Source organism: Helianthus annuus, chromosome 9 (genome assembly GCF_002127325.2).
Source record: "Helianthus annuus cultivar XRQ/B chromosome 9, HanXRQr2.0-SUNRISE, whole genome shotgun sequence".
NCBI classification, from domain to species: Eukaryota; Viridiplantae; Streptophyta; class Magnoliopsida; order Asterales; family Asteraceae; genus Helianthus; species Helianthus annuus.
In genome coordinates, this window is record NC_035441.2 from 73,852,294 (window position 1) to 73,878,042 (window position 25,749).

The 25,749-nt window shown below is 40.1% G+C and overlaps 1 non-coding gene across 1 annotated transcript; it reads left to right on the plus strand.

Annotated features, from left to right (window-relative positions):
* The first annotated feature begins 17,844 nt into the window (after positions 1-17,844).
* TRNAL-CAA lies at positions 17,845-17,928 on the plus strand. The gene has a single exon. It is a non-coding gene; the product is annotated as a tRNA-Leu (tRNA).
* Positions 17,929-25,749: the final 7,821 nt, after the last annotated feature.

Genomic DNA, 25,749 nt, shown 5'->3' on the forward strand with positions numbered 1-25,749 from the left:
ACCAAAGACAGTCAGTTTTGCATACTTATAATACACATATTCTTCGCGCACATTACTCAAGTAGCAACCAAGCAAAGCATATATTATTATGCAAGTCATAGCAAGTATCCGGGTCTTAGTTGTATTCACCATACCAGTTCATATCGTGTCATAGCACATGTCAAGTGATCCAGTTCACATTCTAGTAAACATGCAAGTCGTAATAAGAATTCATGCAACATCACAGTTAGTCATCATCAAGAGAATCATCTAACAGGTATTCATATAAGTTCACACTATGAATTCACGTTTCAACGAACACCAAACAGTTCATGCCTTTAATCCTAGTGGTGTGTGGTCTAGCAGGTCATCGGCCCACTTAAACATGTGCACATGACTACCCATTATTACACAAACTAACAACACAGTTAACACCTTAATCACTTGTGACGAAACATCTAGTTTCGTCGAGCCCAATCATGACGAAACATCTAGTTTCGTCGAACCCATTCATGACGAAACATCTAGTTTCATCGATACCCAATATGACGAAACATCTATGGTCCCATAGTTAGAGTTGCCCATTTTCCTCAAACCCTAATCCTCTAACCTAACAGTTTCAACACATTTCTTTGGCATGATTATAGGATCAAACAACAGTTAATTTTTCACATTCAAACAAACCTCAATTGTTGTTCATCATCATCGATCATTGATAGCATTCAGTATTCAGGAATCCATATCCAGATAGATCGAATAGCACAAACATCATCTATTAAGAAACCCTAGTTTAACCTCGTATGATCACAGTCACATAACCAGATTCATCAATATCATACTGATCGACCCTGGGTTTAACATTATAGTTAATTATCAGTTCCAAACACAATCAATACACCTCAGTATGTGAGCAAAAAATCAACGAAGGTAGCATAAGCACATAAATAGAGCATCAATGGATATAAGTTAGATCAATGATAAACATACTAACCGAGAGGCCGTAGAGGAGTGTGTACTAGAACGATATGTAAAACACTTCGAGCAAGAAGGAGGACTTCGACAACAGGTTGCCATCGAGTTGAGAGGGTAACAGGAATATTGGGGTTTAGGGCCTTGTGTGAGTGCTAGGTTGCCGTCGGTGTTAGAGAGGAGGAGGATACTAGGGTTTCGTTGAATAAAACTTGCGTACCAATATGCGGATATAAGGAGATTATAACATATCCATACTTGGGCCTCACCTGGGCCTCAAGCCCACATGGCGAAAGTCCATCTTTCGTCGTAATGATTATGACGAAACTCCTGTGTTTCGCCAAGTAAGGATGATGGCGAAAGTCTTATATTTCGTCGGTTAAAGGTTGTGGCGAAAATCCGATGGGTTAAGTTTGTAAACCTTAAACAATACATAAGTTCAATAGTTCATTATTTAACCACTTAACACAATACACCAATTGTATATCAAACATGCACCAGATACAAAGCAAACATATTACGAAAACAACATTTGAAAACAAGTAACATGTCGCGGGAGAGTCTTGAGAACTCGGGTTGTCACAAGAGGTACACTTCCTTGGCCACATTGTGAATGAGTCTGGGATACACGTGGATCCTGCTAAGATTGATGCTATAAGGAATTGAGCGGAACCGAAGACTCCTTCGGAGGTGCAACAATTTCTTAGTCTTGCTGGGTACTATCGAAGATTTATCAAAGACTTCTCGAGGATCGCTCAACCTCTTACCTCATTGACACAGAAAGGCGTTGTATACTCATGGGGAACGAAACAAGAAGATGCTTTCCAGTTGTTGAAACAAAAGCTCTGCAGTGCACTGATCTTGTCTTTACCAGAAGGTACCGAATATTTTGTGGTATATTGTGATGCTTCTTGTAACACCTCGAAATTTTGTGTCCAAAAAAAGTGTTGACACGTGTCATGAGTTTACACGTGGCATTAAATACTAAATAAAAGACTAAAGTTGAAAAACCTTGAAAGTATGTAAATTCGAGGGTCATAAATGTCAACAAAGGGTAAATATACTGTATAGTAACCCTAAATGATGCTCGTACCTTCATACGAATAAATCATGGATCGTACGGAGCGAAACGCGGGAGAAAGTGAGAGATTACAAGCTACAGGGGTTAATTGTGTCAACATGTTTAATTTATACCTCTGAGTGACCCTTTGATGAACCCGAGGCTTTGTAACAGTAAAATACGCTCACTAGAATATACGATATAAATTTCGCGAAGTTCCGTTTTAAAACGAGAAAGTTATGATCAAATTTGTATGAGAGGGGTTAAGAGCGTCAACAATAAAAGTTAAGGCTTTTCGGATAGTAATTTAACTAACCGGGGACTTAACAATCCGGGTAAAAGGCACGAGGCCCTTAGTGGTAAATAATCGAGGGCCAAATCGCAAAGTTACCCCTTCGAAACCGAAAGGTCAGGTTAATCATTATAAAAGATTTGAAAAATCTTGGAAATCAGGTCCAATGCGGGCCGCGTTAAGGTTATGGGTGATTTAATGCGGGCCGCGAGCCACCTGCTGATTCGTTTTCTGACATTAGGATTCAGGCGGACCGCGTAAAGGTTGCCTGATCCTAATGCGGGCCGCGTGAAGGTCCCAGATGCAGAATTCTTGGACAGATTCATTGTTTGAGCTTGTAAACGATCATTGTGGCATTTATTGAAGCATGGGCGCCCTCTACATGTCCCCCAGCACCTTAGGACACCTGCTGATCATCCATGAGCAATCCTAGAGTGAGTTGTAATGATCTTGAGCATGGAAATTCACTATAAGAGGCAAGGCATTGCACCATTGTGAAACACACCTCAAACCTGCCTTCAAGTCCATTTCTAGAGCTCTCAAGAATTCTTCTAACATCCTTAGTCGTGCACCAAGCTTCTGTAAGTGTGCCTACCCTTTTGTGGTTTAGTTTTTGCTTAGTTTAGCTTAAAAGTCAATCCGTCGTAATTAACGATTGACTTTGCGATAAATCACAAATGGTCCAGTGGTTTGTCGAATCAAAGATAGTTATATGTTGGTAATCATGTGGGCTTTAAACCCCTAAAAGGGCACCCTCTGATTCCCACTCTAACTAGTCCGAATATCGAGTCAAACGTGCTTAGAAAAAGTCAACAGAAATGCTATTTTGTGATTTCTTGCATAATTAGTAATGTAGATGATATGTAACCTGTTTAAACACTCATAAAACATGATAATAAGTATATTAACTAGTCTAAGCTTGTTTGATCCGACCATTTACTGTTTTGACCCGGTTCGGAGCCGAAAGTCGCAAAGCTTTGACTTTTGCATTGACTTCAGTTCTGACCCGTTAAAGTATGATTTAGATATGCCTTAGGACTCTCTTAGGACCAGGTTACATGATGGTATAACCCTCTTTGACCGGTTCGTTGTTTGTCCGAGTCTTTTACACATTTCCGTTAAATGCTTAAAAGTTGACCGTAACGCCCTTTTTGATTTAAAACGAGAATTTCGGACATGTGAAAGAACCATAACCTTAGTTACTGATTTCTAAGCATGTCCCTAAAATTTCATGTTAATCCGAGGTCCAGAATAGGAGTTATGCTAAATAGCGCAAATTTCGGAAACTTTAGTAATTAAATAGCGCAATTAGCATAACGCCTATCTAAACCCAGATTTCGACACCAAACCTTTTACACACTGATGTAAAATAATATTTTGGGATTTTTAAATATTTTTAATTATTTTTAACCTGCTCATAACCTGCGGTTATGGCAACGGTTCGGTAAATACCGAATATACCCTTTTCGGCCATAACTTGAGTTCTACAAGGTCTTTTGACCCGATTCCAGTTTCTACTGATTTTAAATAATAAATAAAGTATTTTAGGCTTTATAAACTGTTCGGGAAACTCATATTTCCTGTAGAGCTCAGAAACCTCTTTTATAATCTTTAAAAAAGACCGAAATACCCCTACGGGGCATAAAATGGATTTAAACTCGTTACGGGCATTATGGAAGGTATCCTACTGATATCACAACCTCTTTAAAGCATATTGACTTAGGAAACCAGTGTAGGACTCTTACGGTTACCCGTTGCGCCTTTTGCGCGCACGGTTCGGCTTATATAACTAGTTTACATAAACTAGCCGAAACGGGTCAAACCATATTGTTTTGACCCCAAAATCCAGTGTGTGGTTATTATACCCATATAAAACAAGTCTTCAAACTTTTTGGGTCAAAATCACATTCCATTCCCGGTTTTCGCCTTTCACGCGGTTAAACCGTAACCATTCGTTGAAACTGACCGGTCTAAGCTACAGCTAAATTAAAGACCCGTTAGGATTCTAATAGGTTATTTTAAACCTTCGTTCCAGAATAAGAGACCAGTAAAAGCTATCTGCAATCTATTTCGATTAAGGATTTATACTTGCAAAGGTAAATACTTTTAACTTATTTTCCGTTATACGGGCTTGGGTTACGGTACATAGTATACCGCTTGATCGGGCATCAAATTCTCCACCGATTGAGTGGGTAATTGAATAAATTTGATCGGCTCGTTTAAACAGTCTTGTTACTTAAAAGCCTTTGGGGGGTTAATGACCATGTCCCGGATATCCCTGGCATCACTTTACGAAATGGCCACGACCTAAGCGCGGAGTGTAGGCGTACACTCGTCAGTGCATAAATAGTCGCTGTGGTGTGTCTATTGATCTTTAACCCGGACTTGATCCGGGCTACTGAACGCATAGGGAACATGTAATTTGTTCACAAGATTATATATTTCAATAATTCTCCCAAGTTATAAAAGAGTTTGTGCCTTGTGCATTCAAATCAATTTTAATAAACATTTTACAAAAGTGTCGGTTGAATGTATTTACCAGTGTAAACTGACGTATTTTCCCAAAAAGACTAAATGCAGGTACTACGCGTAATTGGCTGGATATTCTCCTTAGCATTATAAAGAGTCTCGCAAGCTTAAGATGCCTTCGTCTGTTGAACAAAACTTATATTTTTATTTGATCCCCTGTAGATACATTTTCGACTATTCGTAATACATTTGATATTACAAACAATGGTTGAAATATAATTATCTTTATGCTTCCGCTGTACATTCATATATTGTGTGGTTTCACTATATTGTTGCCAACTACGTCACGATAATCCCCCACCGGGCCCACCGGTGAGACACGTGGAAATAGGGGTGTGACACTTCTATTCAGGGTCTCGGTTGCGTGTTGATGCAACGCAAGAAGGTGATAGCTTACGCCTCTCGACAGTTAAAGGTTCACGAGAGGAATTATACGACTCACGACTTAGAGTTGGGAGCCGTGGTTTTCGCGTTGAAAATATGGAGGCATTATCTATACGGTACCAAATGCACCATCTACACCGATCACAGGAGCCTCCAGCATATTTTCGACCAGAAGGAGTTGAACATGCGGCAGCGTCGCTGGGTAGAACTTTTAAACGACTATGATTGTGCCATCAAGTATCATCCGGGTAAGGCTAACGTGGTAGCTGATGCCCTCAGTCGAAAGGAATCGAAACCTAAATATGTTCGCGCCTTGCAGCTCACCATCCGTTCTAACTTGCCTGACTGGATCCGTTCTGCACAAACCGAAGCGTTGAAAGAGGAAAATATTGAAGCAGAGTTCTTAAGGGGCATGGAAAAACGACTTGTAGAGAGATCGGATGGTATCCTCTACTTCATGGATCGTGTATGGATTCCTTTGTTTGGTAACCTTAGGGATCTTATGATGGATGAAGGACACAAGTCTCGATACTCTGTTTACCCGAGTTCGGATAAGATGTACCAGGATCTCAAAGTCATGTATTGGTGGCCGAAGATGAAAGCTCACATCGCGACGTATGTGAGTAAATGCTTGACATGCTCAAAGGTCAAGGTGGAATATCAGCAACCGTCTGGATTACTGCAACAACCAGAAATACCCATGTGGAAATGGGAGCAGATTGCCATGGATTTTGTTACTGGGCTACCTAGAACTCAAAGCGGGAACGATACCATTTGGGTGATCGTTGACCGCCTCACGAAGTCTGCACACTTCCTTGCGATCAAGGAAACTGACAAGTTCTCTCAACTTGCTCCTGTTTATTCGAAAGAAGTGGTTTCTAGGCACGGGGTGCCAATCTCTATTATCTTTGATCGTGACCTGCGTTTCATTTTGGATTTGTGGCAGTCGACGCAAAAATCGTTGGGTTCGCGTCTCGATATGAGCACTGCTTATCACCCACAGACGGATTGTCAAAGTGAACGAACCATCTAGACACTTGAAGACATGCTGAGAGCGTGTGTGATTGATTTTGGCAAGGGTTGGGAGAAACATTAGCCTTTGATAGAGTTCTCGTACAACAATAGCTACCATACCAGTATCCAGGCAGCTCCATTCAAAGCATTGTACGGACGAAAATGTCGTTCACCTCTTTGTTGGGCTGAGGTGGGTGACAGCCAGATCACAGGACCGGAGCTTGTACTCGAGACTTCAGAAAAGATTGTTCAGATCAGGAATCGTATGGCAGCAGTACGCGACGGTCAGAAAAGCTACGCTGATAAGCGGAGGAAACCTTTGGAGTTCGCAGTTGGTGATCGTGTCATGTTGAAAGTCTCACCCTGGAAGGGTGTGGTACGGTTTGGGAAACGCGGTAAGCTTAATCCTCGTTTTGTGGGACCATTCAAAATTCTGAACGAGTTGGTAAAGTAGCCTACAAGTTAGAGTTACCTACTGAGTTGGGTAACGTTCATGATGTTTTCCACGTGTCGCAATTAAAGAAGTGTTTGTCCGATGAAACACTTGTGGTACCGTTTCAAGAGTTGAGGATTGACGACAAATTGCAGTTTGTTGAAGAACCTATCGAAATTATGGATCGGGAAGTCAAGGTCCGTAAGCTTAGCCGAATCCCTATCGTGAGAGTTCGTTGGAACTCAAGACATGGACCGGAGTTCACGTAGGAACGCGAAGATCAGATGAAGCTCAAGTGCCCTCACTTATTCCCAGCTGACAATTCTAAATCTGATGCAACTAGTGAATTTCGGGACAAAATTCCCATTCAAGTTGGGGATGATGTGGCACCCACGAAAAATATACAGTCATCCTGATCTAACGTCGTGCTATTTTGGATTGCTTATCAAATTTCGGGATGAAATTTCTTCCAAGTTGGGGATGATGTGACAACATGAGATTTTAAGGTCCTTTCTCCTACGAATAACTTGTTCCATCATCCTTTTCTTTTGATTACTGTGACAACTCGAACTTCCAAGGTTAGTGATATTTTGACTTGTGATCTTAACTCCTCGTTATCCTCCCTTCTTTGTGATTAAACTTTCTGTTCGTATAACTCCGTTAAATTTATTTGTATAATAATTTGTTAGTTAATAATTTGGCGCTTTGGGTCGTACACCGTTTGGGCCGCATCCTCACAATTTGAACCCAATTACACACTTGTAGGACTTGTAGGTTATCCATTTCTTACATAATTGATCTTGGCCCAACTTAGGTAATCACAGCCCAACTTTTGTAACATAATAACCACCCACTTATGTTTATTTTACTTGGAGGTTACGTAAATTTCCATATATCTCTCACTAATATTATTATATCCCTCACAATAATACTATACACCAAACCCTACGTCCCTTTTGTTTCCCTGTGGCTCGCAAAGGCAGACCTCGAGAGTCTACTCCTCCAAGAATCATCCTCCTTGTCCTGTGTATATCAATATTCTGGTAAGTGTAAATATGTTTACTAAGCTCTTGATTTATTGTGTGCATACAAATAAGACTTGGTTGAATATTGTTTTGTGGAAATAGGTAAAGTATGTGGTCGAATAAAATTGTTTCATGTGTATATTCTTGAAAACCGTAGACTAGGGATGGTAGTGTGTTATAAATATATGTTTGCATGTGGGATGCTTAGAGGATAAGAATTGGATTGTCGGCCACTGTATTCTTATATGCATGTGATTGTCAAATAAATAAGTGTTTGATTAGGTGTCTATAGGATAGATATTATATATTAACTTTCGGTCCAATCAGGTAGGCTATGAGTTGAGTGGACCATGCGATTTAGTTGAATCTATTAGTCAATCTATAGGTTAGCAGCCCAATATACTTGTCAGTCCACCAAACCCAATCGGTCCAATAGGAGAAATTGGTAAATATAATTGCTAGCTATGTGTAAATTGTTGGCCACCATGTCTTTAATTTGCATGTGAGATTGTCAGGGATTATATGATTATTTATTATGTGCATTGTAGTGTTTTGTATGTGGGGTTTGATGGGATGTGGTCTGCTAAAAGTTTTCATAAATCGGTTTGGGTAAACTCATGTGGGCCGAAGTTTAAAGTGTATGTACCCAATTAACATCGATGAAATATATTGTTTTGATTTTTGTATAAATTTCATTATCAGGACATAGTGATATAGGGAATCAAATGTAACAAATAACATAAGATTTATTTGGGGCTTCACGCACTAGTTTGGGCCGAATACAGTGATAAATTGTAAACATCTTGGTTGGGTCATCACATATTAAAATGACTGTTGCATTATTTGAACAAGTTGCGTTTGGGGCCGATGATATTTGCTAGTTAGGGTTGTTATAAAAATGGAATTAATAAACACATGTAACTTGGTTTGGACCATTTTTTTATAGAAAGCTACTGGTTGGGGATCTCGCGAGTGGGCTGGTTACGATGGGTCGGGTAGTATATTTGGGTTGCATGTGACGCCTTCTGTGCTACTTGTTTTCTTTATATATGCGAATAATTGCATGAAGTACTTGAAAGTGAACCTAATTAGATATGATAATAATAGGACGTGATTGACTAAAGTGATTTAACAAGTGAAATACCTGCCGAGCAAACCGAGGTGAGTTCACACTTTCTACAAGGCATGGGTTTCCCAGGGGTTGGGAATGTGTAAAGGATTTGAACTGAAACTGCGTGATCTCCTGGTTTGGAACACGTACACACCCTCTTTATTGAAGGGTGAGAACACGTACTAAGAACTTAATCGGAACCTGTGTAGTCTCCTGGTTTGGGGATTAGGTACACACCCTCTTTATTGAAGGGTGACAACACTGATGCTAGACCAAAAACTCTATCATGAAGTCCCTCCTTTTTATATCGACTTAATCGTCGGGCCAATGGCGAGCGGGTCATTAGTTAGATAGCTCTATTTAGGTTTGACAAGCCTCACACCGTGCCGCAGAGGACGGGCGTGAACTAATGGATTTGGGCACTAGTCAATGATGATAAACATTGACGTCAGGGCACCAACTTACTTTCGTTAGTGGTCGATATGGTAAACGGGTCTAGTGGTTCACATGGGGAAGCCCCCACCGACTATGGATATGTTTGGGAAACAGGGTAAACTGGTTAATCGTATTTTCAACTATGGGGTAACCCCCACGGCAAGTATGCCAGCTAAAGACAAACTATGTTTTCGAAAACAACTTAAAACGAAGACCCAACTGTGAACTCGCTCAACTTTGTTGTTGACTTGTTGTTACATGCCTTGCAGGTCTTTAGGTGCATAATGACTGGAACTTGCTATCTGGGAAGCTGGAGTGGTCATGGGTCGAGATACATAGAAACACAACACAAGACAAATGGCTTTTACAAGTGGCATACAAAACAAATCTTTGCTTCCGCTGTTCACTATAACTTATTTGTAATGTTGTAACACTTAATTACTAATAAACGAAAGTTTTATTCAAAAATACCTATGAGTTCAATATGATTGGTGGCTAGATCCTGGTACGTCAATGCTCCGCGGGGGTTTCCGCATGTGGTATTTTGGGGGTGTGACAGATTGGTATCAGAGCCATTGGTTATAGTGAACTTGGTTTTATTTAAAAAGGGGAAAACGTTTTTGTAAAACCAGACTATAACCGAACAGTTTTGAAGACGTGAATACGACCATGACACTCAGCTCCAGATTGCAAGGTTAGCCACTCGTATGCTCACTGTACTGTATAACTAGTGAACACCTACATATGATATTACATGTGATTGCACGTATAGCACGGCAATATGAACTCGCGTATATTTGCATGTGTTATGTGACTGATAGGGTGGTATTTCCCTAAACCTTCATGACTTACGCTACGTGATACTCTTTGTTTGCTACTCGAGTTAGAGGAACCATTTGACATGAGTTAAGAGGAGCTGAGATGGGCATGCAAATCACAATATTATTATGGGTGCACACATAATAATGTGGGGTGCATGCAAGTCCCAGTGAGGCTTAACAAGTGAAAAAGGGGTTCAGTGCCGTTATTTGATCGATGTTAAACATAACAAACCTATAGGGGTCATAACAGTAATTGTCCCCTACTCAAACTCAAACGTGAACTTTTCATTTATCTTTGGATCCCTTCGAAACTCGATGCTATCGAGTGTTACCTGAACACCGCTCTAAGCTCAGCGAACCGTGTAGAATGTTAGGTGCTTATACGAACGTTCATGTGCTGGACGTCGCAGCGTCGAATGATTGATCGATATCTTTCTCACATTTCTTCGCTTGCTGGAACTTAACGTATTGACGCCTCAGATTCTGAAGAGCGATCACTTCTGCAACACTCCCGCAACATACTGTGTAATACTTGAACCACTTGCAACATCGATGGACAGGAGGATGAGCGTAGCACTTTACCGACCTCGGTACTTTGACGACCCTGATTACCGGCAATGAGCACCAGTGAATTAGCTTCAATCGAATCCTTAACCATTGTTAGCGACCCACGGGAGTCAACACTTACGAATCAATCGAGGCATAAGTGATGATAATTGACCTTAGAGTGGTACGCGTAACTGCCAGCTCAGTGAGTAGCGCTTTAGGACGTGGCTCAGGATGTGAAAAGATGGACTATGATGGTGAAGAATCGTAGGGCTTTGTTTCGAGCAATGACATTGGGGACAGCAGTCACAACGACAACAAGGTGCTCGCAACCCTAGCCTACAGTAAGGATATAAAGGTGCCTACAACATGGATTGGTTGTGGTTAAGTCAAGAGGACAACGATCAAGGGAACAACGACAGTACTTGGAATCCTAGTAATGAAATCAGCAACACCAAAAATGATGCTCTTGGAAGGGGCACTTAGAATTGGCATGGGCGACGTCAGGATTTTAACGACATGGTAGCTAGTATGAGCAGCAATCTGTTTCGTCTCCATTCCGTTTGACCCAGATACTCCTAAAAATTTGAACCTGTTGTGGAATAGGCTGATGGCAAGATAATGGAAACCTCATATGATCATTGGGATGCAATCACAACCTGGTGGGATAAGTGTTCGACATCGACCTTTCTTCTGTTAATCTTGATAGATGTACCCTGTGAGGAGACGATTCTGCGTATCCCTCTCTTTCGTGGAGGATGGTTATCTGTTCTAACGCGCAAGAGTGGCACAGCGGTTAATGTCATTTCAGCTTTCGAATCCCGACTCTGCAATGCTTTGAGCATCGTTTTACCCGAGGATACGGGTGATTCAGTGGTATATTCTTATGGTCCGAATCAGCGTCCCATCTGCACATTGACGCAACGCGAAAGAGTGATGACTTACGTGATGGAGTTACAAGAGGAACTGCGCGATGCACACGACTGGTGGTGAAGACCGTGGCTTTGGGATTTTGGACGGAGGCATCACTTGGACGGTACCCGATACGTTATTTAGACCGATCGCAAGGGCCTCCCAAGTACTGATGTTCGAAAGAACTAAAGCATACAATGACATCACTGGATGGAACTTCTGGATGAATACGACTGCGAAACCTGAACGTGCACGGGCTCTACCGCTCGCTATCGACTCTAACTTACCGAATTCGGACTCGCTCTGTTCAAACTGGAGAACTAAAGGAAGAGGAATTTTCAAGTTGAACCCATGTGGGGCATGGAGTAGGAACCTCTGTTTAACTGGGCTTTTAATGGAATGCGTTAGGATTTATAAACCTTGTACTGGTAATCGGACATGAAGTCTCATCTAGTTAAGTATGAGAATGATGGATCGACTTGTGGAAAATCAAGGTGTAGCGTCAGCAACCAGCAACACTCACATGGAAATAAAAACAGACTACCATGGATTTGGTCGATAGTCTACTTACAACTCGAAACGGAAACGACATCACCTGGATACTCATTGATTGTCTTGCGCAACCGGCATACTATCAAAGAAACGGATAAGTTTCTACACTTGCAGTCATTTGTCTAAAGGAAGCGGTTGCTAGGCACGGGGTGCCAACCTTCATTACCTCTAATCGCAACCCACGATTTGCATCTGATTTGTGGCAAGCGATGTACAAATCCTTTCGCTCGCGTTTAGACATGAGCACAGTATATCACTCACAGACGGATGGGCAGACTAAACGCACCATCCAAACCCTTGAAGACATGCTTAGAGCATGTGTAATCGATTTTGGCAATGGTTGGGAAAATCACCTTCCTTTAGTGGAATTTTCATATAATAACAGCTACCACACCAGTGTCCAGGCCGCTCCGTTTGAGGCATTATCCGGGCGTAAATGCCGATCACCTCTTTGTTGGGCAGAGGTTGGCGACAGTCAAATCACTGGCCCAGAACTTGTAGTAGATACAACAGAGAAGATTGCTCAGACACGACAACGAATGGCGGCAGCTCGTGACTGTCAGAAAAGCTATGCTAATAAGCGCAGAAAACCGCTCGAGTTTCAGGTTGGGGATCGAGTGCTACTTAAAGTCTCACCTTGGAAGGGTGTAGTCCGTTTTGGTAAACGAGGCAAACTCAACCCGCGATATATCAGGCCTTTCGAAATTATTGAGAAAATTGGCAAGGTGGCCTACAAGCTGAATCTACCTGAAGAACTCAGCGGAGTTCACAACGTATTCCATGTGTCGAATTTGAAGAAGTGTCTGTCAGATGAGACCCCCATAGTTCCTCTCAAGGAGCTCACTATCGACGATCAGCTGCGATTCGTCGAGGAACCTGTAGAGATTACTGACCGAGATGTTAAAATTCTCAAGCGTACCAGAATACCCCATGTTCGAGTTCGTTGGGACTCCCGTCGTGGCCCAGAGTTCACCTGGGAACGAGGAGACCAAATGAAACACAAGTATCCCCAGTTGTTCGGGAAAAGTGCGACCACTGCTGAGGCTGAAGCTACTACGGAATTTCGGGACGAAATTCCAAACCAACGGGGGGATGATGTGACACCCCAAGAAAACCAGGAAACCACGCAACATAACTAGCTTCCTCAGCAACCACGTGCTAAATTTCGGGATGAAATTTCTTTCAAGTTGGGGATGATGTGACAACTCGAACTTCCAAGGTTAGTGATGTTTTGACTTGTGATCTTAACTCCTTGTTATCCTCCCTTCTTTGTGATTAAACGTACTGTTCGTATAACTCCGTTAAATTTATTTTTACAATAATTTGGTAGTTAATAATTTGGCGCTTTGGGTCGTACACCGTTTGGGCCGCATCCTCACAATTTGAACCCAATTACACACTTGTAGGACTTGTAGGTTATCCTTTTCTTACATAATTGATCTTAGCCCAACTTAGGTAATCACAGCCCAACTTTTGTAACATAATAACCGCCCACTTATGTTTATTTTACTTGGAGGTTATGTAAATTTCCACATATCTCTCACTAATATTATTATATCCCTCACAATAATAATATACACCAAACCCTACTTCCCTTTTGTTTCCCTGTGGCTCGCAAAGGCAGACCTCGAGAGTCTACTCCTCCAAGAATCATCCTCCTTGTCCCGTGTATATCAATATTCTGGGTAGTGTAAATATGTTTACTGAGCTCTTGATTTATTGTGTGCATACAAATTAGACTTGGTTGAATATTGTTTTGTGGAAATAGGTAAAGTATGTGGTCGAATAAAATTGTTTCATGTGTATATTCTTGAAAACCGTAGACTAGGGATGGTAGTGTGATATAAATATATGTTTGCATGTGGGATGCTTAGAGGATAAGAATCACCTTTTGGATTGTCGGCCACTGTATTCTTATATGCATGTGATTGTCAAATAAACAAGTGTTTGATTAGGTGTCTATAGGTTAGATATTATATATTAACTTTCGGTCCAATCAGGTAGGCTATGAGTTGAGTGGACCATGTGATTTAGTTGAATCTATTAGTCAATCTATAGGTTAGTGGCCCAATATACTTGTCGGTCCACCAAACCCAATCGGTCCAATAGGAGAAATTGGTAAATATAATTGCTAGCTATGTGTGAATTGTTGGCCACTATGTCTTTAATTTGCATGTGAGATTGTCAAGGATTATATGATTATTTATTATGTGCAGTGTAGTGTTTTGAATGTGGGATTTGATGGGATGTGGTCAGCTAAAAGTTTTCATAAATCGGTTTGGTAAACTCATGTGGGCCGAAGTTTAAAGTGTATGTACCCAATTAACATCGATGAAATATATTCTTTTGATTTTTGTATAAATTTCATTATCAGGACATAGTGATATAGGGAATCAAATGTAATAAATAACAAAAGATTTATTTGGGGCTTCACACACTAGTTTGGACCGAATACAATGCTAAATTGTAAACATCTTGGTTGGGTCATCACATATTAATAGGACTGTTGCTTTATTTGAACAAGTTGCGTTTGGGGCCGATGATATTTGCTAGTTAGGGTTGTTATAAAAATGGAATGAATAAACACATGTAACTTGGTTTGGACCATTTTTTTATAGAAAGCTACTGGTTAGGGATCTCGTGAGTGGGCTGGTTACGATGGAAACACATGTAGGGCTTATGGGCTCGACGAAGAATGAATTTCGTCATCTACATGCCCGACGAAGAATACTCGACGAAGAAGGAGTTTCGTCATCTCCTACCCGACGAAAAATGAGCTTCGTGGCTGAAGGCTGCCCCAAATACCTTCGGAAGCCCAAGTAGGGCCCGAATCTATTATATGAACGTAAACACACGTAGGGTGTTTCATCTTATCACATAACTGATTAGTTGCAAACCCTAGACCTTTCTTTCTCTCCCTCTAGTGTGACAGCAACGGTGAAACTCGGAGCTTTTCTTATTCAAACAATCTAACCAATCCAGAACCTTGGTTAGTAGCTTGTTCTTATTTATTAGATTTATATCCGATACGTGGATTTGTATTGTAATGATTTTGTATGAATACGTTGGATCTTGTGTGCGTAATGTTCATCGTTCATTAACCGTATTACGTAGTTAGGATAGTTTGATGGGGTCTTGAAGGTTCTCATATGTCCTCATGATTCCTGTTTATTAGAATGATAAGCAGGTATTAATCGAATGACTGTTATGATAATAATGATTATATGAGTATGCGAATTGTTAAGGCCCTTGTTGCATGTTAAAGATAATTGGGAACTGGATGATTGATCGATGATCATGATGTAACTGTTGATGATGGTTAGGGTACTAGAACATGTAGAATTGTAACCGATTGGATCTGTAACAGTTTTGCTCGACGAAACATATGGTTTTTTGTCACACCTCATATCGACGAAACATGGGTTATTCGCAGTGCCTCACCCTGACGAAGGATGATCCTTCGTCACAAAGGATATTTCGTCGTGTAAGTCAATGAATTGAACAGTAGGTGCCTGTGATGTTAATGATGATAGATGCTTGTGTGTGTACACGATCAATGTTACATGTCAACGAAAATAAGAAACTTGGTTCGATTAGTATTGGTATAACAAACTCACCTGTTATGTTATGTGTTACTCACATGTGAACTTATGTTAGAAAGGTGTAATTGCTAACTGATATACTGTGATCTTGTGAGAGATATAAACTGTGTGAAAGCAATGACTTGTTTAATTGTGAAACTGATAATATTGTTAACCACGGTAGGGTTGGTTGATTAATTGGAACGGGTAATTTGATAAATACCGAGCAAACCAAGGTGAATTCACTGCTCTTTTTCCAACATGCGTCCCGGGGAGGGACATCTGGTAAATGCTCCGAGGAGGAATGTCGGGTTGTTGGGTTTGACTGGAATGTTAAACTTGGGATGTTGGTTAATACACTCATATCTATCAATCAAGTCCCTTCTATCGATTTGTTTCCAGGGAGGCAACGGAGTATTAGTTAATAGCGCTATTTAGGTTTGGCAACCTCACACCGCACCGGGGAGGTCGAGAGTGAACTAATGACCCCAGTCTTGACCATTGCTTTGATAGAGGCATTGGGGATAGGGCAAATAATCTGGAGCCATCGACGGTAATCGAGTTATTAACGACATCAAATCATTGAAATGTTTTATACTTATATCTGGTAACTAAAATGGGTTAACAAACTTTGAACTCACCAGCGTCGTCAGACATACTTGTCTGCATACTTGCAGGTCGTTAGATTCATAGTTGGAATTTGCTATCTGGGAGTGCTGGAGTGGTCATGGGACGAGACTCTTGGATACATGTTTTATTGGTTATGAACACTTGTTTTGAAACAGATGATTAACGATTTACGTTATGCTTCCGCTGAACGTTTACTTTGGTTTTAACTTATGACTTGGAATTATATTATGAAATGAATGGATTGTTTTGCTTAAATATTATTTATAGTTCAATGTGATTGGTGGCTTGGATCCTGGTACGTCACACGTCCCGCGGTGTTTCCGCATGTGGTATTTTGGGGGTGTGACAGTCTGCTTCCATCGATTAACGATTCATCTTCCTACTCAGTTAATCTCTCGACAGAATCAGTTTAGTGTTTTTTAATTCTTTGTTATATTTTAAATTTATACTTGTTATTTATCAAATTTATACTTGTCTTCTAATTGGATGAAACCTCAGGGATGAAAACTGCACTTTACTTTGAAAACTAATAGCCCCATTGTCACTTTCTTTTTTTTGTTCTACGACACTCGGTTCTAGCTCGACGCTCGATCGAAAAATGAAAGTATCAAAAGACGTTCATTCGACTTTGGCTCGGTTGAACAAACGCTCGGTTCGGTTTGTAAACGGACCGAGTACAAGCAAATGTCAGATCGGTTCGATTTGGCTCGTGAACAACGCTAGTTGAGACCACAAATTCGACCACACAATACCATATTTCTACTACGCTTCAACTATATAACTATAATTTATAGTCATATAGTTGAAGCGTAGTAGAAATATACTTGAATTTACTTAAGTAAAACATCGCTCGTTTGAATTCTTGTTGTTGTAATTACTTAATTCTTAAATAAGATATATCTTATAAGGCTATAGGGTGTGAGGGTCATGGTTGGGACATGATTAGCCACCTAGGAACATTAATGGAAAGCTACACCACCCCCTTGATTAATCCACCATGGTTTGCATGGATTAAACCATGAGAACCATGACCCTCCTTTCCATTTTTCAACAAATTATTTTCTTTTTCTTTAGACAAAGATAAATTAAAATAAATAAGGGGCTAGTGGTTTGGATCATGATCACACCCTTAGGGTAGTGGTTTTGGATGGTGGATTAGAGATGGATTACATGGCACTAATGTGAAGGGTCATGGTGGTCATGAGAGTCATGACCACACCTTATAGCCTAACAAAATCGATAGATAATTTCACATAGCATGAGTTCGTTTTAACAAAAAAAAAAATGTTTTGATTATGATTTAAGTCCTTTCAAAAATAGATTATGATTCAAGTAACTAAAAATAGATAAATAGAAACAAAATCTAAGAGAATAGAATAGAATATATTATAACTTATGATTTAAGTCCTTTCAAAAATAGATTATGATTCACGTAATTAAAAATAGATAAACATAAACAAAATCTAAGAAAATAGAACAGAATATATTACAACAATAAACATTATTAATCACATTCAACAATACAGCAGAATATATAATCATAAACGTTATTAATCACATTCAACCAAACTGTCAGGATGGCCGAGTGGTCTAAGGCGCCAGACTCAAGTTCTCGTCTTCGAGAGAGGTCGTGGGTTCAAATCCCACTTCTGACAAATTTTTTTGTTGTTTTTTCGTCATTTGAATTCGTTCTCTTTGTTTGTTAAATAACGCATACTTCACTAGAAAATATGAGACCATGCATGATAGTTTTTAAACTTTTAAATACACTTATTTTGAGTCACCTCCATGCCATCTATGGGCGTCATCATAAATTATGTATATGAAGAGCTCCAAGAACAAAATCATAAACATTTACAAATAAATGTGAGCTTGAAATCTATATTGATGACGTGATTTAGGTTAAAAGTTGTCATAGGGTTCAGGAGACGCTTAGTAGTGAGTAACTACCGGTCATAAGACCATCCGTAGTGGGGCGTTTTTTTTTAAAAAAAAAATTGAAAAAAAAAACGCCCGGAAACGCCCCCCACCCCCATTACGGTAGGCGTTATTTAAAAAAAATCAAAAATTGAACTTTGGCGTTTTAATAATAACGCTAATATGCAAAGCAAGTGGCCAATGGGAGTGTTTGCTTTTTCTTTTGCATGTGTCCAAGGTTTGACTATCCAATCACCAACTCTTTGCTTTTTCTTTCTTTTTTTTTTTTTCAATGATTGGAATGGGCATTATTAGGCATTATTCCCACTACGCTACTTTTGAAATAACGCCCCATGCTGACTGGGATGACACGTGTCAGATAATGCCCCATGGTGGGGGCATTATTTTTCTTAACCACTACGGGTGGTCTAAGTCACTATCTCAAGCATCTTAGTCATACTCGAAAACCGAGATTAAGAAAAGAAGCTACGTCATTATATATATATATATATATATATATATATATATATATATATATATATATACATACATATATATATAGGGTGAGGTTCGGCTAGAAAGTCCAAGTTTCCTAAAAAGTGTAAAAAGTCGTAAAACACAATAATTTCAGGCATAAAACACACCTAAAACTCACAAATAATAGAATGAATATTACTAAAACACCATATTCAAACTCTAATAATCCATAAAAACTTCAAACGCACCATCGTATAACTATGAATGTAAAACACACAATGCTAAACAACATAAAACACAATAATATTTGTCATTACATAATCAGAGCCTTAACATCTAAAACACAACACAAAACCCACATACATGATGTTTTAGTAATCTTCATCATATTATTTGTGGGTTTTTGGTGTGTTTTATGGTTGACATTACGGTGTTTTATGACTTTTTACACTTTTTAGGAAATTTGGACTTTCTGGCCAACTCCTAGCCTATATATATATATATATATATATATATATATATATATATTGTTTCCATTAAGTCTAACCAACTCTCAAATCAACCCCCCACCATTAGATTTGGCTGAGATTAAATCTCAGCCACTTAAACTCACAAAAATAGCTGCTATTGTAGCAGTTTAGAGCGGTTCATTTCGGTTTTCAGCAGCTCACTTTTTTCTGCCCACGTTGCCAGTAAACCTCCATGTCTCCTTTTTTTTCCTCCCCACGTTGCAGGTTTGTTGCAGGTAACTGTCATATACCCTTCCTCTATTTATATCTTCTTAAAAACAAATATTTGCTTTCCACTTTACACCTATAACTCCTTTTAATCTTTTATACATTCTAGAAGGTGGTCGAGATACAGTGGCGTTTTCGTCGACAGTGGTGGGTGGTTATCGAAGTTAATGACAGTATTAATGGTTTGCTTCATACAACTGTTGCTTACCTTACGACCCTATATAAGCACTATACTAAAAGTGACGAGCTAAGCATGTTAAAACATGCTTAACTAAGTTTAGAAAAACAGGTTTGGTATCAAAACAAACGGTTTTGATACCCACGAGTAGTTTGGTTACAAAATACGCAAGAATGCGCATTTTGGCCGAAACTACGACTCGTCACTGAGCCTAAATAACGTGGTAATCAGTAGGTATAGTCACTACGGACTATAACCATCGTGATCACGCTCACGTTTATGAAGTTCCAACGAACTTCGTGTTGACCATAGGCTGGTCAACACAGAAAGTAAAAGAAAACTTTGACTTTCGGACTTGAAAAGCGAATAAAAGAACGAAAGAACACTTACGAAGGGTCCCCGAAAGCTAATCTCGATCCAGGAGCTCAGGTATGAAGCAAAGGCCTCAACTTAGAGCTTTAGATCAGATTTTGTGGGTTTTTAACCAAAAGGGGGGGGGTATTTATAGGAAAAGCAAGACCATTAGGATCGTTTCTTGAATATCGTGCCACGATCCAATCCGTACACTTGTCGCAAAGTTGTGGTGGCTTATTTTGCCCCCACCATAGGGATTTGACACGTGGCGTTGCCCTTTGGGTGATCGAAAGGCCATTGCAAGTGGATCAAAACATTGAACCTGGTCTGTATGTCTGACGCGGTCCGCGTTAGGATACACACAAAACTCAGGCGGGCCGCCTGGCCTTGTCTGATCAGTACAAACTTTCAGAAATGACAGTTTTAGTCCCTGTTGCATATTTAAGCCATTTCCAACATTTCTAAGGCCCGTAAAGCCAACTTTAAGGCCCTAAAATGATGCCTAAACATCGTGCACATGAAACATGCTCAAAAATATTCTGGATGTTGGTTCGTTTGGCCGTACGATCGCGATGTTCGGTTAATTACGACTGAATGCGCATAAGTGCGAAAAACGATCCAAATTGCGCGACGAATGGATTTTTCTCATGCCAAACACTAAGGCATAATATTAGGATGCTTACATAAATTTTTGGATGTCCGGATGTATTCAGAACGTAAGTTATGCGCGAAAGTGCAAACTTATGCACTTTTTGACACTTTTAGTCCCTGAATGATCCAAAAGTTTATTTTAGCACACCGAACACCACAAAGCCTATTTCTAAGCTTTGTAAAGGATATTTAAGGTGTGTTTAACTTATGGTCATATTCCGGAATGTTTGTTACAGTTCAAATTGGCATACTTTCGCAGTTTGTCAAGTTTAGTCCCTGTAAGCGAATTAACTTGTTTTTGCCATACCGAAGCCTCCAAAACTTATTTCTAAGTTATGTAAAGGTTATTTAAGGTATGTTAAGTATATGTCGATGTTCCGGATTATTTGTCGCATTTAAACTGAGTATGTTTACGCACCAGTTTGCGTATAATTATCCAGAAAGCGATATAAAGTTTGAAATTGAACAAGAATTGATATGTGCAACAGATACACATATTTATACAAGATCCCAAGTATGAAATACAATATTTCATCGGCTTGGTATTTGTTTGATGGTCGCGGTGACACAGGTGTCACAGTCTCCCCTACTTTAGGAAATTTCGTCCCGAAATTTATTCGTACTAGTCTATTTGTGACTCTGCCAAATAACCATCAGCGATATGCAAGGCAATATCTTGTCATTTCCTTAACGGTCATTCTTCAGAAACAAAAATGAACAGACGGAGTCATTTTCCTCAACGAGTATTCTTCAGAAATAGGAATGACGGAATAAGCAAACGAATGTTCATTTCCTCCACGGACAAATCTTTAGAAATGAAAATGAACTAACGGAGTCATTTTCAACGGTTGCTTCATCAGAGTTGGAAATGAATGATTACACAACGGATATTCATTTCCTCAACGGGTAAATCTTCAGAAACGAAAATGAACTAACGGAGTCATTTTCAACGGTTGCTTCCTCAGAGTTAGAAATGAAGGATTACACAACGGATATTCATTTCCTCAACGGGTAAGTCTTCAGAAACAAAAATGAACTAACGGAGTCATTTTCAACGGTTGCTTCATCAGAGTTGGAAATGAATAGGGTTAACTCTAGACACATGACAGAACTTGCTGTGATTTCTGTGCACTAAATTCCATAATTATGTATGCATCCATAATTACGTAATCCCTTGCACAGTCCGCACAATTTGTTTTGTAATGTTTTGGGGAAGGATATCTAACTTGTGATTAGGGTGACTAGACTTCCATCAGGTCCTTTTAATTAGATCGATAGGGGATCTTCTTAGTTAGGCCACCAAGGAGTCCTTTCAGCTATACCATCACATGATATCCCTAACCAGATTTTTAGATCAATCTGTTTAACTAGACCACTCAAGGGGTCTAATTATGAAGTAGTACTTTATAATCCAAGGGACTTAACTATAATGTAGAAGTCCATTAAGGATTTTTACGTAGTACCTTTGGGTATCCTACTATGAATCCTTTATACGAATGATATGGAAGATTCTACAAGGATTTGGATAACATAATATGGATCACGCAACCACACATAAGGGAACACATAAGCACAAAGTCACATAATTGTTTAACTTGATTATAATTTGTTATTAACTTGTTATTGATTGAATACGGATATGGAAACCAGTCGACGGGCTTCACGTCCACTGGGATCTATCTGAGAAGATAGGAAGATCTCCCAAAATTCGATTTTTGATTACAAGGAATTACCACATTCGAATTAAGGTATACAACAATTAAGGACTTACGGGAAATCCTTAGGTACCCTATTAAGGATTTATAGTGGTACTTTGGGTATTCGTCATGTGTTGTAACTTGCGCCTTGTACTTCATTTTTCTTAGAAGAAACGGGTACTTTGGAATTTCGTGGAAGACGCAAGAGATCATAGAATGGGAGAATTTTGGGGGTAGTTTGGTCTTCAAGGAATACGGTTCCTTGATTGTCGGTATTGTAAGGGATATATCGTTTATACATGCAACCACAGAAATACATTGCAATGTAAATAAAAGATTTATTTATAAACAATGTTTTGGTCAAAAATCACACAAGGATAATGCAACCAAACTTTATGTAAATGGGGTATGATGCTTGGTTTATAGAAAAAGTAAAGGATCACTTCAGTGTGAAATATGCAAAGACACAATGATTTATACGAGGAAAAAGCCCTTGATCAATGTATGATCTCCGGCATAAAAAACCTCGGGTGATGGCAACTACCGATCACCAAACTTCAATATAAGAAAAATAGTTACAACTTCGGATGATAATGAGCTGAGTACAAGGATCACTATAGTTTCGAGTGTCTAAGCGTGTGAGAATTGTGTTGTGTGTTCTTCCGAATGGGGAAGAGTGTTATATATACAAGTGTAGGTGACCTATTTTAGGTAAAAAGACTAATAATCAGCTCATTACCCCTTTAGAAACAAAAGTAAATCTAGCCTAAATTATCGCCCTTAAATCATGCCAAGTTTCCATATCCTTCACAACGTCCATCTCCGATTAAGCACATGCTATAGTTGTAAAGACGCGTCCTTTGATTGTGATGCTTAAGAGCGGATCCTGCTAGATGTCCTGCAAAACAACATTAAATTCAACGAAAGCAACTGTTAGCATGAGGATCCTATGATGGTCCGTGATCCTGATCCTGGAACTCTGCTGAGGATCACTATCTGCCAAAGAAACAAGGATCACTGGTTAGGATCACACGTGAGGATCATGTATTGTAAAAATCCAGCCTTAACAATTGCCCCCAAAATATAAGGAGTTTATTGTAAATTAATGAGTTATATTTTGTTCTGATCTTATCTTCAACGGACAACTCGGATAACTAGCCGTTATAACCGGACTAGCCATTGCGATCATTACGTCACTGAAGTGACATCCCTGCAAATCATGATTATAAATAGGAGATAGGGTAAGGATCGATTTGTATTTAAATTCAGGATATACTCCCTTTATAATCTCCACCGAGGATTGATCAGGTATTCTCTTCCTTTCCTTCTTCCTTTTCCTGCTCTGTTTTTTCTGCTCTTGCTCTGTTTTTGTCCTGCCACGAGTATGTTGCTCCGAAATTCCCCTCACAAGGATCACAAGAAGAGCAGTCCCCTGAAAAGCCAAGGGATCGTCAAAGACTCTCCTACGGAGAGGTGCTGCTTCACTGATGCTCATGTTGATAGGATCCGTCACTGTTTTCCGGCGGATACCGTCTTCAAGTCTTTTACTCCCACCGCTCTGAGTGATTTCGTTTCCGACGCCTGGGTGGCCTTTCCTGCAACTCCGTTTACCATAGGATATTCATATCCTTTTCCAGCCTTCACCCAATCCTTCTTTTCTCTGACCGGCATGTCCTATATCCAAGCCATGCCGATGATCTGGAGGGTTCTGTGTACCCTTGAGAGGATCATTGAGCAGGAGGGGATTGACTTAGGGATGTCGGAGCTGGCCGAGCTATATGATCTTACCACGTTTGGTTCTTGTCGGTACTTGTTGAAACGGAAAGCTGGAGAGGATCACCCTGTTTTTAAGGTCACAAAAAATGATACCAACTGGAAGCGACGATTCTTCTTTGTTAGGAGAGATACCATCCCTAACGGGGAGGATCTGCCCAAGGTGTGGGCTACTCACGGTAGGATAGAGGATCCTGGAAGGATCACTATCAGACTTGTCTCTCATGATGAGGATCACTAATGTTTTCTCTGTCTTTTGTGCAGCCATATCCGTTGCTCATCTCAAGTTAACTCCTGCTGCAAGAGAGAGAGTTTTAGCTTTCAAAAAGCTTGATCCTGAGACCAGAAGTTTTCAAGTCACCGTCCAAGATTCACAAGAAGTATCCTCCGCATCTGCCACTATGTCAAGTAAGTATCCTTATTAAAAAGTAAGTTATATGTAAGACTGTTTAGTTAGTAAGGGAACTTATCTTGTTTTGATTGTGTAGGCGCTGGGAAACCTGCTAAGTCTGCTAAGTCTGCCTCCAAGTTCGGGATTGATGAACTTACCAATGTCAAGTCTTCAAGGAAGAAGACCCCTGCTGCTAGTCCCTCTGCTTCTGCCCCTAAAGCTCCTATTAGGGGTAAGGGAAAGAAGAGAAAGGCTTCTGAGGATCTTCAAGGATTTCCCCTGATCCGCCAGCAGTTTCTTGATTCTGTCAACGAGGTTAGGATCACTGCCCCTGTTGGTTATCCTGATGGTTTTTTGAGGATCACCTGTGTCTGACGTCATATCCTGTTTTGCTTGCAGAAATTTACCGAAATAGAGACTTATGTTAACCACGTTGAAGATCAAGATCGCCAAATTGCCGACCTTCAACAGATGGGTGTGCTGAAGGATCTCAAGATAGCTGATCTTGAGAAGGAGCTCCGGGCTACCAAGGATAAAGCTGTCAAGGCACTGATCAGCTTTGACTACGAGAAGCGTGACATCACCCAGGATGCTAAAGTCTCTGCTGCGATAACCATGTACAAGATCCAGCTGCAGATGGCTGCGGAGGCTCAGGATCCTTCCTTTGACAAAGGCACGTGGGATGTGGAAGGCTGGAAGGCAAGGCTGGCGGAATTGGAGGACGATGATGAAGCTGAGGATATCCCTATGCTGGAGGGCGGTGATGCTGACAAGGATCAGGGTGGAGAAGCTGGTGGTGATGGAGCAGCAAAGGTGTGAGCTGCTGGATTGGGCGATGATGGATATTTCGAGACTAGGCCGGAGCCCAATTTTTTAAGTTTGGTAGTGGTTTTGATGTTTGAAACAATTTATGGTCTGTAACTTGAACAATAGTTTTTAGGGTTAAGGATCCTGGATCCTTTGAACAATAGGTAGGATCGCACATGGTGGAGGGATCCTCTGTTTGGGGGATGAAGCCTTTGTGATCCTGCCGCCTTTAATTTCCTGCACCTGCTAAGACCGCATAGACAATGGACACCCTTTGCCAACCCATGTGGATGGGCCACGTTTTGCTGGTAGAAATGTGGGTTGGCAATTTTGACAACTTTTTGAAAGGGTTTAAGATCCTTTTGTTAATAATATAACTTTAATCTTTCTGGCTTATCTCTTGTTGTTATCCTTTATTTATCTTCTTGTTTTCCAGTTTGTTTTAGAAACATATTTGTTAGAGTAACAAGAGTTGAGCAAACCATGTTTAATAA